A 20,996-nucleotide genomic window follows, 5' to 3' on the forward strand; every position below is an offset into this window, starting at 1 on the left:
CATAATCTGTAGCTATTCAAAGTAAGATCTGATGAAAGGTAGGCCACATCTCTACTCACCCGTGACACATGCACAACTCTACATTCAAGTGTAAGAGATTAAAGCAAAACAAATTAAAATATCCAAGAATTTAAGCATGAGTTGAACTCCCATCTGGAGCAGATTAACAATATCTGTTACATAGTTACACATAAACCTCCTGGCAAAATTCCTGCCCAATGCAAAGATAACCATCTGGGCAGTTTTTTTCTCTCATAGTATAATTATACCATGTACATAATTTGCAGTTGTTCGCAAATTATTAAGTCAGCTTGGCACAAAATGTGGCATCATGAACTTTGTCTCAGAAGAATATTTATTAAATATCTAAAAGCGACTATAACTGAAAATCACAGTTGACAAATATTGCCAGGCTTTAAATATGTTTTAAAAATATATCACAAAACTAAGACCTTTCCTTTATTACCAAAAATTAAAAGTGCCAGCAAACCTGTTTTGTATATACCTGAATCAGTGAAAACAATACACTACAATTCAGTAGATCCTAAAGAATGCATACATTACAGGTCTTCAACAGAAAGTTGTGTAGACTCGTCTATCACAATCATGTGACTCTGTTCAGATTTCTTTAACCAAGGTAAACAATGTTTTAAAACCCCACTAATTCATTTATAAGACAATTATATATATCTTTATAAATTTCATTAATTCTGAGAAGAGATCCTACAGACGAGAATGAAATCTAGTCATACTTGCTTTTCAACTTCACACAACTTGTCATAAGGATTGAAAATTCAATCAACACCATTAAACTCAGCCTAATCAGTAGAGTGGCTACCAGCACCTAAGGTTTTGTTAAGAATTGTCCTATTGAATTCTAATACCTGCTTATCTCTCCCGAGTCTGAAACTGAACCTAGAATCGAACACAGATCTCCAAGCTATCAAAATTATTTTTCATTTTTATTTGTAATTTGAATATTCAAGACAGAGGCCAGTCTAGACAAGGGTCACATGACCAAGGGACCACACTGTGTGGGAATATTATTGTAAGTATACATCAGAGGAAACTCAAAGAGGAAGTGACCACTTCCTGTTGCATGTCATCATGTCTTCTCTCAACATCTCTGAAATTTATTTGTTTTCAAACATTAAAGATAGACGATATTTCACCTGCAGATGAACTTTCTCCCATTAAAATCATGACATTTAAGAGCTACACATGATACATTTCCTATGTTGTATAGTGGTGCAGAGCTGGGATAGTGATGTGTGAGAGTGACATTAATAACTCAACCTGAATCTGTGAAAACAGATGCTCAACAGCTATTTGACTATGTTGATTACTGAACAGGTTTTTTTCCTTCGTTTTTTCTTCCCTTTTTTTTGCACCAGTCTACTGGTTTTGTATTAACCAACTTGTTCAACGGCATGTACACATAGTTAGGAACAGATATTTGTACAGAGCAAAACCCTGTTCTGCTTTACACACTTATAGTAGAACATGCTACAGTGAGAGAGAGCACCTGCATCATGAAGAAGTCAATCATTCTAAGACTCCTGGGAAAACTTTGCATCGAAAACTTAATGCACCTGGAATCACACATTGATATTAATTACCCATAAAAATAATGTTATTGCCTAACGACTCTCAGCACCTAACTAACACACTAACATCATCAATTTAAATGCAACCATCAATAGTGCTGACACAAATATATATATATTTTTTTATTTCTGAGAAGCACATGACTGGCTCCCTTATATATGACATCAACTGTTGAGTCATACTGAATGTATCTTGGAAGAATTGCGTATTCCCTAAATCATAATTTGTCTGGCAAGAATGCATTCAAGCATGAGATCTTTTTCTTTTGGATCATTTCATGTCCACAGTCATGGAAGGGAAGTACACAGCTGAAAGCTAATCAATGAAAATGTTAGCTACACCAGAAACTTAATATATTGTCTATACATCTTGTGTACATTACAGTATAAATCAATCCCAGTTTGTATTGTTCTGTAGTCTTAAAATTGTTCTCCATTATCCTAACATAGGTAGAAGCAGAAAGAGCTGAGATAGACAGAAATCAGCAGAAAATTGGTGATAAATTTTTTAGAGATATATTGTGATTTAAAGCATTCAGACAGAAAGTTCCACACCTGATAATGATTTTTCTTCTTATTTCTATCAGTGTTGGGAATTTAGATTTTCAACTTTAATGGCAGAATATAATTGGTTAGTGTCAACAGACCAATTTTCGATTAATTGTTTAGCCTACAATCAGTTACATAATCCTTAAAAAATATGATTGGGATTGAATAGGCCTATTTCCACGATAGCCTTTCTGATTTATACTAGCTGCTTTACTCTGCGTAACATGTCAACATAACAATCTTTCTTGATGAACAGTTATCATTTATATTTCTGTAATTAAATATGTTTAATTGGTTGCCTTTCTGATTGAACTTCAATAGTAATAAATTTCTATTTCCTCTATAATAGATAATTATATAAGCCCTTCTTTATCATATAAAAGAGGTCTGGGTTCAAACCCCTGAAGCAGACTCTCCTTTTGTGAAAAATAACCACAAGTTTCATGGAAATACCAGCAAAGTTGTTTTACAGTACTTGGTAGTATGACCTTGAACTGTCCTTACTGTGGAAACATTTTAACAGTTACTTGTGTGAGCTAACCTTACCACGGCAACATTTTATCACTAACTTGTGTGAGCTAACCTTACCATGACAACATTTTAACACTACTATGACAACATTTTAACACTAACTTGTGTCAGCTAACCTTACCATGGCAACATTTTATCACTAACTTGTGTGAGCTAACCTTACCATGACAACATTTTAACATTAACTTGTGTGAGCTAACCTTACCACGGCAACATTTTATCACTAACTTGTGTGAGCTAACCTTACCACGGCAACATTTTAACACTACTATGACAACATTTTAACACTAACTTGTGTCAGCTAACCTTACCATGGCAACATTTTATCACTAACTTGTGTGAGCTAACCTTACCATGACAACATTTTAACATTAACTTGTGTGAGCTAACCTTACCGTGGCAACATTTTAACACTACCATGGCAACATTTTAACACTAACTTGTGTGAGCTAACCTTACCAAGGCAACATTTTAACGCTAACTTGTGTGAGCTAACCTTACCGTGGCAACATTTTCACACTACCATGGCAGCATTTTAACACTAAATTGTGTGAGCTAACCTTACCATGACAACATTTTATCACTAACTTGTATGAGCTAACCTTACCATGACAACATTTTATCACTAGCTTGTGTGAGCTAACCTTACCATGGCAACATTTTAACAGGAACTTGTGTGAGCTAACCTTAACATGGCAACATTTTATCACTAACTTGTGTGAGCTAACCTTACCATGGCAACATTTTATCACTAACTTGTGTGAGCTAACCTTACCATGGCAACATTTGAACAGGAACATGTGTGATCATGAGCTAACCTTATCATGGCAACCTCAGAAAACAAGTACATAGAAAAAAGTCAATGTGGAATGATATCCAGACACCATATTACTTCAAATGATTTATAATCTGTCCCAGTATCTATTGTTATAACAAAACAATACATCAAACTGTATAGATCAATATGAAAACTACTATACAAACTGTTGTATATAAATAAGGGGGGAAGGACCCCATCAAATGCTGATAATCAGCCATAATATGTTAGGGTAGTGGTGCCGGCCCATTATGTCAGAATCACCCCAGTGCACCAAGTGGAGATGTTATAATAAGAATGTCAAAACCACTGGAGATAGTGACCTAGAAATTGCTCGCACAAAACAAAAATATTGATCTTTATTTGTAGTACGCTACAGAATACATCAATTTTTATGAGAAAGTAAGAGATAATGGCAAGCCCACCATTGTTTGTAGGGTACATTATTAGTGCTAAAAAGTCCCCACCTATAATAGCATCAACTCAGTGGAAAAAGCTTCTGATCATTTGATATACTCACTAATACTTATTGAGATTACAGTTGATATACTCACTAATACTTATTGAGATTACAGTTGATATACTCACTAATACTTATTGAGATTACAGTTGATATACTCACTAATACTTACTGAGATCACAGTTGATATACTCACTGATACTTATTGAGATCAAAGTTGATATACTCACTAATACTTATTGAGATTACAGATGATATACTCACTAATACTTACTGAGATCACAGTTGATATACTCACTAATACTTATTGAGATCACAGTTGATATACTCACTGATACTTATTGAGATCAAAGTTGATATACTCACTAATACTTATTGAGATTACAGTTGATATACTCACTAATACTTACTGAGATCACAGTTGATATACTCACTGATACTTATTGAGATCAAAGTTGATATACTCACTAATACTTATTGAGATTACAGATGATATACTCACTAATACTTACTGAGATCACAGTTGATATACTCACTAATACTTATTGAGATCAAAGTTGATATACTCACTAATACTTATTGAGATTACAGTTGATATACTCACTAATACTTATTGAGATGACAGTTGATATACTCACTAATACTTATTGAGATTACAGTTGATATACTCACTGATACTTATTGAGATTACAGTTGATATACTCACTGATACTTATTGAGATTACAGTTGATATACTCACTAATACTTATTGAGATTACAGTTGATATACTCACTAATACTTATTGAGATCACAGTTGATATACTCACTAATACTTATTGAGATTACAGTTGATATACTCACTAATACTTATTGAGATTACAGTTGATATACTCACTAATACTTATTGAGATCACAGTTGATATACTCACTAATACTTATTGAGATTACAGTTGATATACTCACGAATACTTATTGAGATTACAGTTGATATACTCACTAATACTTATTGAGATCACAGTTGATATACTCACTGATACTTATTGAGATTACAGTTGATATACTCACTGATACTTATTGAGATCACAGTTGATATACTCACTAATACTTATTGAGATCACAGCTGATATACTAATACTTATTGAGATCACAGTTGATATACTCACTGATACTTATTGAGATTACAGTTGATATACTCACTGATACTTATTGAGATCACAGTTGATATACTCACTAATACTTATTGAGATTACAGTTGATATACTCACTGATACTTATTGAGATTACAGTTGATATACTCACTAATACTTATTGAGATTACACAGACGAAAAAATAAAGCCAGCCAATATATTCTATCGAATGAATTTGATAAAAAAAATATTCTTACATTGCCATTTTGTGTGCGTCTGAGACTGAATGATTTAAGAATTGTTCCGACAAGCATGAAATATGGCCAAGATCAGGAAATGAATAGCCATCACAGACTGTCCCTATCAAAACCAAAGTCATATTCCACAATATTACATTGAGTTTGCCAAATCTGCCCAGTCAGCACTGAGCATCTCTTCAGCTAACTACCCATTGATGTGAAGGAGTAAGGTTTTTAATAAATCTGCCTGTCCTCTAGGGAGATGACACTGGCTCCCATTTCTCAGACAAAACACTGATAGCCACCACCATTTGGTATAGGATCAATCTCATTGGCATGGCAACCCTGATTCCAATTGTTAAAACTGTCCTTTTATAATATGTGTATACAATACAGCAATGGAGAGAAATTGTTGAGCAACATTAGTATGCTTCCCCAGTGAGTGAGTTAATTACTGCCCCGAGACTATACAGTTTAATGTGAGCGGAATCTCTATATTCCTCTCTGCCACTATGTCTTTCTATGGCCAACAACCATGCGATAAAAACCTCCTTGCACCATAGATTTTTTTCATGTTATAATCTGTAACTTTGGTGATTTTCTCTTTTGTAGTCAATTCTACCTCACAAATCTGTTTTGCCCTATTTGCACTTTTTACTTTCTGTAGATTGTATTGTTTCTATACCACACAAGTCTAATTAGCTTTCTGTATTATTTCAAGCAATTCTGTTAAGTTTTTGTCTCCTAAGATTGTATTTTGCCCTTAATTACACTTTATTCTGACTAACATTCTGTTAATTTTTTGTTTCCTGTTAATCTTGTACTTTTTCCCTACCCTATGACTTTATTTTGCTATATTTGCACTTCATCCAAAATTCTGTTTAATTTTGTTTCCTTATACCATATTGCTTTTACCCCACAAGTCTAATTAATTTGTTTTAACTGCACTTCATTTAGTCTACACTCTAAAATTCTGTTAATTTTTTCGTTTCCTTATATCATACTTTTTCTACCTGACAAGTCGATTTTGCTCAACATAAACTTTAGTAAGACAGTATCTTTAAATAATATAAAATTCAATTTTTCTGACAATTTTTCTGACTATCATAAAACCTTAAAGACAGAAAGACGTCTTCTTTGATGGATAGTATGTGTTTGAGTAATGGATTTTAAACAACAAGTTTGAAAACAAAATCTGGATTATAGCTGGGGACTAGGGATTAGGTATCTGGTCAATCCATCAGATTCTTGCCAATTCTAAGCCCACTTGCGTTCTCAACATTTTTCAATGCACTTATCCTTCTGCATATGTACTGCACTGCCTATTCTGTTATAGTATCGAAAAAACATCTCCAGATTCGAAAATTTTAAAGGTTTTTGTAAACTCTCAAACCAGCAGTGCATTTTTCAAATGACATTTGATTATTTAGTTTGTGAAGCTCCAAGACTCTCTTAATGAAGGGCGACAAAATTATTTCTTACCTATACAAAAGTAACTTTTCTGTGATAAAAACATTTTCCATCACTAAGATTTTGTTTGTGTATCTTAGCCATTTGTCCTATAGTGATAATTTCATGCAAACACTTAAAATATACAGCCTCATATCTGGACAGCTTCAAAGTCTGGTTCATCTTGGTGAACATCAGTCAAGCATGGGGTCAAGGTCATTGGTCCATGTAAAACCAGCAGCGTTTTAATTAAATCCAGTTGTACCACAAGGGGTCAAAAGTACCCCTGTCATCTCATCTGAGGGATTTTTGGATTTTTTTAACACCAAAATTCTTTTAACAACAAATTAAGGACCTTTGATATATTTGTAAAGATTTATACCACCTTGGAGACTGGTCATCTGGAGTTTGTAAAACAGTGAAACAGTGCACTTAAACAGTTTTGTGATTTTTTCATTTGAATGCACATCACTAATGATTGTGCTAACTGTAGTTTAATTCTGTATTTTGTTTTCCAAGAAGGTGCAGAAAAATCCATAATTACTTCATAAGTACTAATTAATTAATCTTTTTAAATTTGGTAATGTTAAAAAAATTGAGTGCTCTAAAGTAAGTGTGTTTAGAGTAGTAAGGTAGACAAACGAATACAGCTAGATCACCAATGAATATATCATAACATTATTATACTTATAATGCTTGTTATTAGCTCAGAGTGTAGGCTAGGAATTTATCTGGTTCATACTATGTAATAATGCTATATGTGTGTGTTGTGTCCCCCCAACACCAGATTGTTACTGTCATCCCTGTCAGATTTGAAGTTAAAGGTGATATGAAATGTGTGGTAATGATAAAAACAATAACTGTGAAAGGTCAATATATCTAAAATTAGCTGTGAGTATAGCTTTTCAAAGTAACCGTAGTCACTTAACCATTGCTTTGGTTAACATTAAACAATAAAACAACCTTGCTGTTTGCATGAAATTTCCCCCAAAACACTCTTCCCCTTCATTTCACATCCCTAATGTTATTTAGATAGCTTTAGGGTTGCTAAATTTTTCTTCTTTTGCCTTGACTGTGAACCCCCTCCCCCTGCCTCTACTGAACTGTAAAAGTAGTGTCAATATTGAGATAGTGGCCGGCTGTAGTGATAACTTGCCCATGTGTTGTTGTTGGTTGTGTGTCTCTCCCTGACTAATACCTTCTGTGCTGCCAAAGTCAACAATCCCCATGTGTTTACTCTGTATACCAGGAACAAGCAAATAGACCATGATTATCTCCCTTGAACTACTATAAAGCTGTTGTTTGTGTTGTGGACCTCAAAAACATAATTCAATTGCTAAGGAATAACACTAGTTCCTACATAAAGTTTACAAATAAGTGCCTTCAAATCCCCCCCCCCCCAAAAAAAAATATCAGCATATTCAAAGACAAAGGTCAATAATTACAACCATCAGGATAAATGTCATATGCTTTAAGGACTAATCCAATATATTTCTCTAATAGTACTCATCTTAGAAAATACTAGTAGAAAAATCTTCAATTCCAATAAAGCAATCTTCGATCGATGTCTCTGGGATATAGCCTGGTCTTTCATTTTTATGACCAATCTATTCAACACAGAATACATTATAATCAAATACTGGACTCTCCTGTAGCAAATATATTGTGCTTCCCAATATATTAGAGAATACACTATCCCATATTACATTGGTATGTCTTTGAATACAGTATTTGCAAATACAGATGTATATTTAGGCACACTAAGATTTTAATGCATTATCAATTATAACCGATAAATACATTATTTAAAATCAAGCATGCAGGGTTTTGTTAAAGCAATACATGTTCCCTACCAGCCCCCTTTAAAAACAGTTACAGTCACATTGACCTCGACGAAAAAACCTTGAAACTCGAACTTGATCTGTAGCTACTCATACTGAAGTTATATACATAAAAACTTTTAACCAACATACCCTGAAGCGTGCCATGGCTGAAAAAAGTCTGGAAAACTGAGTGAATGGACGGACAGACAGATGGTAAGGAAACCTATATTCCTCCCGGGTTCACCGGTAGGGGACTAATAAGTTCACACACATGTAAGTAAAAATTCAGTGTATTGAAGATCGGTAGTGTAAAAAGTGATAAAATTTAATAACGACAAGAACGTATAGACTGCCTATGATGTACTGGTCTATAGATTCATTAGATTGGTTGTAATGGTGATATAGGGAGTGTATCAATAACAATGGAATGTAATGAGAATTTTTAATCATCAACTTTATCTGAGTGAGTACAACCCATCGTCCTCAGCTTTTAGGGTTAGGCACTGCAGAGCCTAGTCATGATAATGAATGTATGTAAAAGTGTACAAAAATAAACACAAAATATCAGTAAAAATGCAAAGTTCATTGAGGAAAAGCCTTCAGCTATCTGATAGTTTGAAGGATACTTCAAAAGCTATTTGATCATTTTCATAAATCAATTTCACAGTGAGCTATATAGCTACCTTATCAATAATTTATATAAAACTTTCAATCTCCAGTAAATGCCTCAAATTTATCATTCTAAATTTAACTTTATAGCACAATACCTCCAGTGTCCCATGAATTGGATGGGAGCAAAACGTGAAAATAGTGCCACTGGTCTGAATGCATCTGCTGCAACAATGTAAACCATTGCTCTTAATAATTCTGAGATGCAGGAATTTAGTTAATTCATTTCTCTCTTAAATTCTGAAACACAGGCGTGAGCAATTTCATAAGTAGGTACGGATTTGATTGGATAGCAACTAAACACTACAGATAAAAAAAAATCATTTAACTCTCTACCTAAACAATATAAAGAGCTTATTCCTTTTTATGCAGCCCTGACAATGGAGGCTGAACAATTACTTGTATCTGAAGTATTGATCAGCTTGATATTGACCCATGTTCTGTTGTTGTGTCCCGGGGGGGGGGGGGTTCGACATTTACATATCTCACACTTGCCAGAAACAACGCTATCGTAATATGGTTCAATACCCCTACACCACTAAATACACAGCACAGGACACAATTGTCTTTGTCAGCATTTCATTGTAACCCAACAGTTTTGTTACAAGAGTCATTTATGTTGTTGTATCTAAATGTATGTATAATAACTTATCTTGTATTAAGGGATAGGGGTGGGAATAAGGGGGGATATTGTGTTAAAACTATACATATATAGTCAGGGCTTTTTCTGGAGGCTTTTTTTGGGGCCGTTAATGGGACGCATTCCCAATTGAAATTATTTCATATTTAAGCCAAATTCCCAAAATTTGTAGTTTACTCCTGAAAAAATCTTTCCCAATTTCCTGAAAAAATCTTTCCCTATTCAACAATTTTCTTTCCAAAATGAGGTGGTTATGAAAAATCCGACATATCGTGAGTAACCAAGGTAACCAATATTATATATCAAGGAATTTTATTATTAGAACTGAACTTTTACTTCGAGTTAAGCGCAGTCTTTAGGGCAGAGTTATGAGAGTTGGAGATAACAAACCTTGCCTGTATACGACAAGTTTTCGGCTTTGTGTTGTTTGTGTCCTATCAACAGCTAAGGTCATTTCAGGATGGCCTCCCTTGTGTGTGTTTTGGGAGGCTGCGGCTATTCTTGTTTGTCCCTTTGTGATAGTATGAAACTGATGACCACATTGTAGTGCAACCTCATTGAAGCATACTGTCCAAGACATTCAGCAGGACACCCCACCCGATCACATTATACTGACAACAGGCAAACCAGTCATCCCATTCCAAAAATGCTGAATGTTAAGGAAGAGTTGTAACTACCATTTTCATAGGCTATTTGTTGTTCTATTGTTCAAAGAGCGAGTTTGACTTTGACCTTTATATTGTGACTACAACCTTAGTGAATCCTTGACACTTTTCTACGGGACAGAAATTGAATCAAAATGTCACTAAGGAAAACAAAGGTTCATGTTGTAATAACCAAAATCGACTAAGTTTTTAAGAGACTGGTAAAAAACATTAGTTCTCCAGATAGAACAATTATAGTCAAATGACAACCCCATAACGTAATGCTCCGGTTAAAGGTTTTAATGGTAACATAAAAATATCAATCTTATTCTGTAAGATGAAAAGTATAATTTTGTAAGAATGCTGACATGTATTGTGTTTTGGTAAGAAGACAGAAGATATTCAAGTAGATTATTACTACAACATTGATGAGTTTAGAGTAAATTTACATACACCTATACAAAACTGTCAAAGAACAATGGCAGTTTCATATTCACAAAACGTCGTGCAGCATTACAAAACCATACAACAAAATACATTAGGTGTCGTTCTTCATTAACCCAGAAAACCATAAACAAGAACACTTTTTAAATACTTAAGATATTACTACCGATGTTTTTTGTATATATCCCACATAAAGAGATCTGGCAACATGTCTAGAAACTGTACATTATATTACTGCAGACAATTTGAAATGGAACATGTTTATGTATTCTCATAATATACAGAAAAAAAGACAAGCTGCAGATACTGCTGAGCTGGGTTTATGTGAGCATGCAGTATCAATAATAACGTACTTGACTACTGCCCAATCTATACCCATCACGACAGAATCCAATTTAGCCAAACAAATTTCAACACATTCTGCCTTTACATTAGCTATGTATTTATTCTGGAATGTCATTGTAGTAAACCCCAGAATATTTTAAAACAAGAATTTCTGTAACTTATCACTAATCACAATTCAATCCTTCAACAATGACAGACTTGACAATTTGCACCTAACATTCAAACCATCAATCGACGTCGCCTCCTCAATCATTTCATTTCAGCATTCAGCTTCAATATCATTAAAAATTTGATCTTCACTATAATGTTCAACTAGGTACATTTATCAAAATATGTCTCAATCATTATTACTAATACCCAGTGTGTCTGTCTGTATATTGTAAAATTGACTCCTTTTGACTAAGGTCAAAAGCACAATTTCTCGGGTAATTATATAGGGCAGCAAATCTCATAGAATCACACCATTTACACAATTTCGAGTAAAAAAATCATTACATAACTGGTCACAAGTTCCGTTGCTATACAGAGAATACACAGCTGATATGAATAACAAACTGAAATATACTTCTTTTTATATCAGTTTCTATTTTTGCTTTGAAGATTTTCTTTTCATTTTTATTTCAAGTCACATTATGATTTACCACTCTTACATAACACTTGGTATTATCAGAAAAGAATACAAGAAAGAAACTATAAATAATAATTTTCATATTTTGTGGTGCAACACAATTCAAACCTGCACCAATCAGCACATCAGAATTCTAACACTTTTGAACCCTACCTAGACCTTTGGGGCAACAGAGGCTGGCAACATCAATCTGTAATACCTACAACAGATCTGGACTGCCTTGTAAACATAAACTCCATGCTAATACACTTGGGCTATTTACTTTCCTCTACACTACACACAGATCAAATTAAATCTTTTTAAATCTATAGGAATTATCCCCAATCCTAAGAGACCTATGGACAAACAGTATTGGGTGCTGGTATTTCAAGTATGAAACCTTTCTTTCCTTGTCAATCAATACTTCAATATCTGTTGTAGATGCTCTAGAAATTGATGGTATTTTCTTAACCGCTATTTTTATAGCCTTCACCTTGGCCTGCAAAAAACTTTTTATTACTACTGACATTTACATACATAGGCCACCGCTTATCTGCTATCAAGTCAAACCAACTGTTTTCATATGCTATTCTACTAACCAGCCATCACTAATATGCTATTCTACTAACCAGCCACCACTAATCTGCTTGTTTATTTAACCTGCCACTGCTAATCTGTTATTCTACTAACCAGCCACCTCTGATATGCTATTCTACAAACCAGCCACCTCTAATATGCTATTTATTCTACTGACCAGCCACCACTAATCTGCTATTTTATTAACCAGCCACCTCTAATATGCTATTTATTCTACTAACCAGCCACCACTAATCTGCTATTTTACTAACCAGCCACCACTAATCTGCTATTTTACTAACCAGCCACCACAAATCTGCTATTCTACAAAAGCCTGCCACCACTAATCTGCTATTCTACTAACCAGCCACCACTAATATGCTATTTTATTAACCAGCCACCACTAATCTGCTATTTTATTAACCAGCCACCACTAATCTGCTATTTTACTAACCAGCCATTACAAATCTGCTATTCTACAAAACCTGCTAGGGCTAATCTGCTACTCTACAAAAGCCTACCACCGCTAATCTGCTATTTTATTAACCAGCCACCACTAATCTGCTATTTTATAAACCAGCCACCACTAATCTGCTATTTTACTAACCAGCCATTACAAATCTGCTATTCTACAAAACCTGCTAGGGCTAATCTGCTACTCTACAAAAGCCTACCACCGCTGATCTGCTTTTATTAACCAGCCACCGCTAATATATGCTATTCTACTAACCTGCCACCACTAAGGTGATATTATACTATTCAGCCACTTTAGACTTTCAACTTCCTTTTTACACATCTTTTCCCATTGATCAACCATATCTTCAGGGGAATAGATTTGTCTAGAAGTTTGAGTCCTGTGCCACTCTAAAGTATGTTATTATATACGATTTTATGTGATAGCATTCCATCAATAAAACCTCGATAAAAACTGAGCAACAGACACAATTCATTGTGTCTAATATATTCATATATGATCTAATTCATATTTATATATGATGCATGCATATGAATGTCTACCTCATGACTACCTTTTAACAGTATATCCAAGTCTTAAATTTTATACATTTACCTCATATACCCTGTGTAATCATTCTGGTTTTATATACATACAATTAGGTACATTAAAAACTGCATTAATAGGAATAGATCATTATAAGAATATATGGCGACACTGAAAAATATGGTGATGCCAAAAATCAGGCAAATAGAGTTTTTTTTTTAAGGATATTGGTGAAAATTCCTGCTTTTGCAATAAATCTTGAACATATTTCCATTTAGATATTGATATTTACATATAACTTGTTCCAAAGTGTTAATTTTCACATGTTGAATCAAGCTGCATTTATTTATACAGTGAATTTTCTAATCTATTATTGAATTTGGCATTCTTGAGGGCAATTCTAAAGAATTAATTTCTTTAATCCAAATTTGTGAATTAGCTAATTAATTGTAATTCCAGTAATAATACCCAAGGCACCTTGGGAATCACCACAGTTACAGGGTTGTACAAGTCCCTAATATTTTATCTGAATTGGGATAAATTCAAAAATGTTGAATTATAAGGCCTAAGCAATTCAAATAAGATTATTGTTGAATTGCAAGATAGCATAACAAAATACTGTTGCAATAGCCATGAACAGTGACCTTGATTTGATGGTGAGTAGTTAATTTTCACAGTTTATGACCAGTACTGCAGACTATCTCCTTCCGGACATATATTGGTAGACAGCAGTAATTACATACCACCATCAACAACCAGACAGGTGAAGCAGGCCTCCATATAGGCAAGATCTCTCAGTTTCCACAGTGTTGTCATGTGGAATCGAAGAAATTAACTACCATCAAGCCTCAGGCAAAATAGTCTTTGCCGCTCAGTTTCCATGGTACCAACTGTAGAAACCAAACCTATCATCAGGTCTCTATATAGACAACATTTTCTTTGACTAGCAGATTCTACTGTGTCAAAGAAACCAAACCTAATATTACAGTCTCCACAGTAACACAGAAACCAAACCTAACATTACAGTCTCCATAGTAACACAGAAACCAAACCTAACATTACAGTCTCCATAGTAACACAGAAACCAAACCTAACATTACAGTCTCCACAGTAACACAGAAACCAAACCTAACATTACAGTCTCCACAGTAACACAGAAACCAATCCTAATATTACAGTCTCCACAGTAACACAGAAACCAAACCTAACATTACAGTCTCCACAGTAACACAGAAACCAAACCTAACATTACAGTCTCCACAGTAACACAGAAACCAAACCTAACATTACAGTCTCCATAGTAACACAGAAACCAAACCTAACAATACAGTCTCCACAGTAACACAGAAACCAAACCTAACATTACAGTCTCCACAGTAACACAGAAACCAAACCTAACATTAGTCTCCACAGTAACACAGAAACCAAACCTAATATTACAGTCTCCACAGTAACACAGAAACCAAACCTAACATTACAGTCTCCATAGTAACACAGGAACCAAACCTAACATTACAGTCTCCATAGTAACACAGAAACCAAACCTAACATTACAGTCTCCACAGTAACACAGAAACCAAATCTAACATTACAGTTTCCATAGTAACACAGAAACCAAACCTACGATTACAGTCTCCACAGTAACACAGAAACCAAACCTAACATTAGTCTCCACAGTAACACAGAAACCAAACCTAACATTACAGTCTCCACAGTAACACAGAAACCAAACCTAACACTAGTCTCCACAGTAACACAGAAACGAAACCTAACATTACAGTCTCCATAGTAACACAGAAACCAAACCTAACACTACAGTCTCCACAGTAACACAGAAACCAAACCTTACATTACAGTCTCCACAGTAACACAGAAACCAAACCTAACATTACAGTCTCCATAGTAACACAGAAACCAAACCTTACATTACAGTCTCCATAGTAACACAGAAACCAAACATAACATTACAGTCTCCACAGTAACACAGAAACCAAACCTAATATTACAGTCTCCACAGTAACACAGAAACCAAACCTAACATTACAGTCTCCATAGTAACACAGAAACCAAACCTAACATTACAGTCTCCACAGTAACACAGAAACCAAACCTAACATTACAGTCTCCACAGTAACACAGAAACCAAACCTAACATTACAGTCTCCACAGTAACACAGAAACCAAACCTAACATTACAGTCTCCATAGTAACACAGAAACCAAACCTAACATTACAGTCTCCACAGTAACACAGAAACCAAACCTAACATTACAGTCTCCACAGTAACACAGAAACCAAACCTAACATTACAGTCTCCATAGTAACACAGAAACCAAACCTAACAATACAGTCTCCACAGTAACACAGAAACCAAACCTAACATTACAGTCTCCACAGTAACACAGAAACCAAACCTAACATTAGTCTCCACAGTAACACAGAAACCAAACCTAATATTACAGTCTCCACAGTAACACGGAAACCAAACCTAACATAACAGTCTCCATAGTAACACAGGAACCAAACCTAACATTACAGTCTCCACAGTAACACAGAAACCAAACCTAACATTACAGTCTCCACAGTAACACAGAAACCAAACCTAACATTACAGTTTCCATAGTAACACAGAAACCAAACCTAACATTAGTCTCCACAGTAATACAGAAACCAAACCTAACATTACAGTCTCCACAGTAACACAGAAACCAAACCTAACACTACAGTCTCCACAGTAACACAGAAACCAAACCTAACATTACAGTCTCCACAGTAACACAGAAACCAAACCTAACATTACAGTCTCCATAGTAACACAGAAACCAAATCTAACATTACAGTCTCCACAGTAACACAGAAACCAAACCTAACATTAGTCTCCACAGTAATACAGAAACCAAACCTAACATTACAGTCTCCACAGTAACACAGAAACCAAACCTAACACTACAGTCTCCACAGTAACACAGAAACCAAACCTAACATTACAGTCTCCATAGTAACACAGAAACCAAACCTAACACTACAGTCTCCACAGTAACACAGAAACCAAACCTTACATTACAGTCTCCACAGTAACACAGAAACCAAACCTAACATTACAGTCTCCATAGTAACACAGAAACCAAACCTAACATTACAGTCTCCATAGTAACACAGAAACCAAACCTAACATTACAGTCTCCACAGTAACACAGAAACCAAACCTAACATTACAGTCTCCATAGTAACACAGAAACCAAACCTAACATTACAGTCTCCACAGTAACACAGAAACCAAACCTAACATTACAGTCTCCATAGTAACACAGAAACCAAACCTAACATTACAGTCTCCACAGTAACACAGAAACCAAACCTAACATTACAGTCTCCATAGTAACACAGAAACCAAATCTAACATTACAGTCTCCACAGTAACACAGAAACCAAACCTAACATTAGTCTCCACAGTAATACAGAAACCAAATCTAACATTACAGTCTCCATAGTAACACAGAAACCAAACCTAACACTACAGTCTCCACAGAAACACAGAAACCAAACCTTACATTACAGTCTCCACAGTAACACAGAAACCAAACCTAACATTACAGTCTCCATAGTAACACAGAAACCAAACCTAACATTACAGTCTCCACAGTAACACAGAAACCAAACCTAACATTACAGTCTCCACAGTAACACAGAAACCAAACCTAACATTACAGTCTCCACAGTAACACAGAAACCAAACCTAACATTACAGTCTCCACAGTAACACAGAAACCAAACCTAACATTACAGTCTCCACAGTAACACAGAAACCAAACCTACGATTACAGTCTCCACAGTAACACAGAAACCAAACCTAACATTACAGTCTCCACAGTAACACAGAAACCAAACCTAACATTACAGTCTCCATAGTAACACAGAAACCAAACCTAACATTACAGTCTCCACAGTAACACAGAAACCAAACCTAACATTACAGTCTCCACAGTAACACAGAAACCAAACCTAACATTACAGTCTCCACAGTAACACAGAAACCAAACCTAACATTACAGTCTCCATAGTAACACAGAAACCAAACCTAACATTAGTCTCCACAGTAATACAGAAACCAAACCTAACATTACAGTCTCCACATGTACAGTAACACAGAAACCAAACCTAACATTACAGTCTCCACAGTAACACAGAAACCAAACCTAACATTACAGTCTCCATAGTAACACAGAAACCAAACCTAACATTACAGTCTCCACAGTAACACAGAAACCAAACCTAACATTACAGTCTCCACAGTAACACAGAAACCAAACCTAACATTACAGTCTCCACAGTAACACAGAAACCAAACCTAACATTACAGTCTCCATAGTAACACAGAAACCAAATCTAACATTACAGTCTCCACAGTAACACAGAAACCAAACCTAACATTAGTCTCCACAGTAATACAGAAACCAAATCTAACATTACAGTCTCCATAGTAACACAGAAACCAAACCTAACATTACAGTCTCCACAGTAACACAGAAACCAAACCTAACATTACAGTCTCCACAGTAACACAGAAACCAAACCTAACATTAGTCTCCATAGTAACACAGAAACCAAACCTAACATTACAGTCTCCATAGTAACACAGAAACCAAACCTAACATTACAGTCTCCACAGTAACACAGAAACCAATCCTAACATTACAGTCTCCACATTAACACAGAAACCAAACCTAACATTACAGTCTCCACAGTAACACAGAAACCAAACCTAACATTACAGTCTCCATAGTAACACAGAAACCAAACCTAACATTACAGTCTCCACAGTAATACAGAAACCAAACCTAACATTACAGTCTCCACAGTAACACAGAAACCAAACCTAACATTACAGTCTCCATAGTAACACAGAAACCAAACCTAACATTACAGTCTCCATAGTAACACAGAAACCAAATCTAACATTACAGTCTCCACAGTAACACAGAAACCAAACCTAACATTAGTCTCCTCAGTAACACAGAAACCAAACCTAACATTACAGTCTCCACAGTAACACAGAAATCAAACCTAACATTACAGTCTCCACAGTAACACAGAAACCAAACCTAACATTACAGTCTCCACAGTAACACAGAAACCAAACCTAACATTACAGTCTCCATAGTAACACAGAAACCAAACCTAACATTACAGTCTCCACAGTAACACAGAAACCAAACCTAATATTACAGTCTCCATAGTAACACAGAAACCAAACCAAACATTACAGTCTCCATAGTAACACAGAAACCAAACCTAACATTAGTCTCCTCAGTAACACAGAAACCAAACCTAACATTACAGTCTCCACAGTAACACAGAAACCAAACCTAACATTACAGTCTCCACAGTAACACAGAAACCAAACCTAACATTACAGTCTCCACAGTAACACAGAAACCAAACCTAACATTACAGTCTCCACAGTAACACAGAAACCAAACCTAACATTACAGTCTCCACAGTAACACAGAAACCAAACCTAATATTACAGTCTCCACAGTAACACAGAAACCAAACCTAACATTACAGTCTCCACAGTAACACAGAAACCAAACCTAACATTAGTCTCCACAGTAACACAGAAACCAAATCTAACATTACAGTCTCCATAGTAACACAGAAACCAAACCTAACATTACAGTCTCCACAGTAACACAGAAACCAAACCTAACATTACAGTCTCCATAGTAATACAGAAACCAAACCTAACAACACTATCTGGCTCAAATTCTGTTTCTTTGTCATATTTCTGAACAATTTCAGAAGTTTATTGGTATTTACAGCTGAAGTAAATTATCTACATTTTGTCAGTAAAACAGCAAAAAGTGAGTTTGCTGAAGAGATCTAGACTTTAATCACCAATATACCTACTGAAAGATTATTCATTCAGATTAAAAAAATAATACATTTCAAGCAGGGGTTTTCTTCAGGAACTGCCTGTCTGATGTGTCTTATTTTGGGGTGAACATAGCAATATTTGACATGTGGTACATTATGTACAAATTACCTTATCTACAGTACTTTGTCACCTTATATCAATTGATAAGTGTACATTATGTCAATCCATGAATCCTATAAAAGTCTTTTTGTTGTTGTTTGAACATCTGGTTAAACCATTAATTTATCTAATGTCTGTGGAAATGTATTGACAGAAGTTTTGATAATGACATTTCAGAGCAAGACTCCGGTAAACATATACATTCTTCTGATAAATAAGAAAATTTCTTAAAATTCCAAACACTAAAATAAAGTGCTGAAATGATGTGCCACTCTTCTGCAGGTTTTACAACCCTGAAGTTATATATAAAACTTATAGCTGTGCCCACCATACCACACCAAAACAACCTCAGCATCTAAATAAACTATATCCCTTATTCAGTATGTCCGATAACTAGAGGCCAATTTAATGCTAATTAATCATTTATTTGATAAAGCAAAGGATTCCATCTACAGTGGAGCCCATTAATTATAATATCCGATATCATAATATCAGGCTTATTATAATATTATTCCTTGAACAAAATTTTTCTCTATATGAATAAGTAGAAATATCCTGTTTAATATATGATATGGTCCAACATCAATCCCATGTAAACTTTTTTCTGTTCTGAATTAATTTTGTAAGCTGTAGGTCTTATGATCATAATAGGCCCCAACTTCCGGTTTGAGAGGCATATAATTGCTTGCTGGTTATTATAAAATCCTGGTTATCATAATATTTTTATATGGAAAGTAGAATATCATTATAAGTGGACTCCACAGTAGTAGCATTATCATAAAATGAAATAGCTAATTAAACAATAATAATATTAGGGCAGGAATTTAACCAATAAGAAGTTAGTATGTGGATATGTCTATTAACAGAAAATAACTCGTTAATATCAAACATTTAAATAACTCATGGAAATTAAGTAATATCATATTGCATTATTTCCTTAATTCAGTGCTAGTAAATGGCATCCTATCAACATTCAGCTGTCATAGAACACATTACTTTGTTAACATACTGAACGGAGGATACCCAAACCACACTACCAGAAATAGGATCGGACTACTGTGTTGTACCCATTATCGGTCTCTGTCAAATCTAGTCGAAATCTCTGCCAGAGAAGTCTGATGTGCCTATTGGCATTTCATCCCCTCCAGCAAGCAAGGTTTATTGTGATGATGGATTGCTCTGATAATTTAAATTACAAGAGGCACACGCTGCACATAAATGGTATTCATTCGTTTCTTTTTTTCCTTCTTACAGTCCAAGTTGTCTCCCCTATTTTTTACGTGTGCAAGGTCAAAGAAAGTTGTCATTCTTGAATTCACCTTTAAGTTGTCTTTTTTTTTTAAATTTTTGTTCAAATCTAGTCTATGGTTTAAACAAGTAATAATTCAATATAGCAAGGTCCATCATACATCAGCTCCTATTTATTCATGTTGTCTTTCTCTTTTGGTGT

General features: G+C 34.9%; 1 protein-coding gene across 4 annotated transcripts in view; it reads right to left on the reverse strand.

Moving 5' to 3' along the window:
• Positions 1–20,996, reverse strand: part of LOC117334865 (furin-like protease kpc-1) — a 148,399-nt gene that overhangs the window by 62,257 nt on the left and 65,146 nt on the right. The window lies entirely within an intron of this gene.

Source organism: Pecten maximus, chromosome 9 (genome assembly GCF_902652985.1).
Source record: "Pecten maximus chromosome 9, xPecMax1.1, whole genome shotgun sequence".
Taxonomy (NCBI): domain Eukaryota; kingdom Metazoa; phylum Mollusca; class Bivalvia; order Pectinida; family Pectinidae; genus Pecten; species Pecten maximus.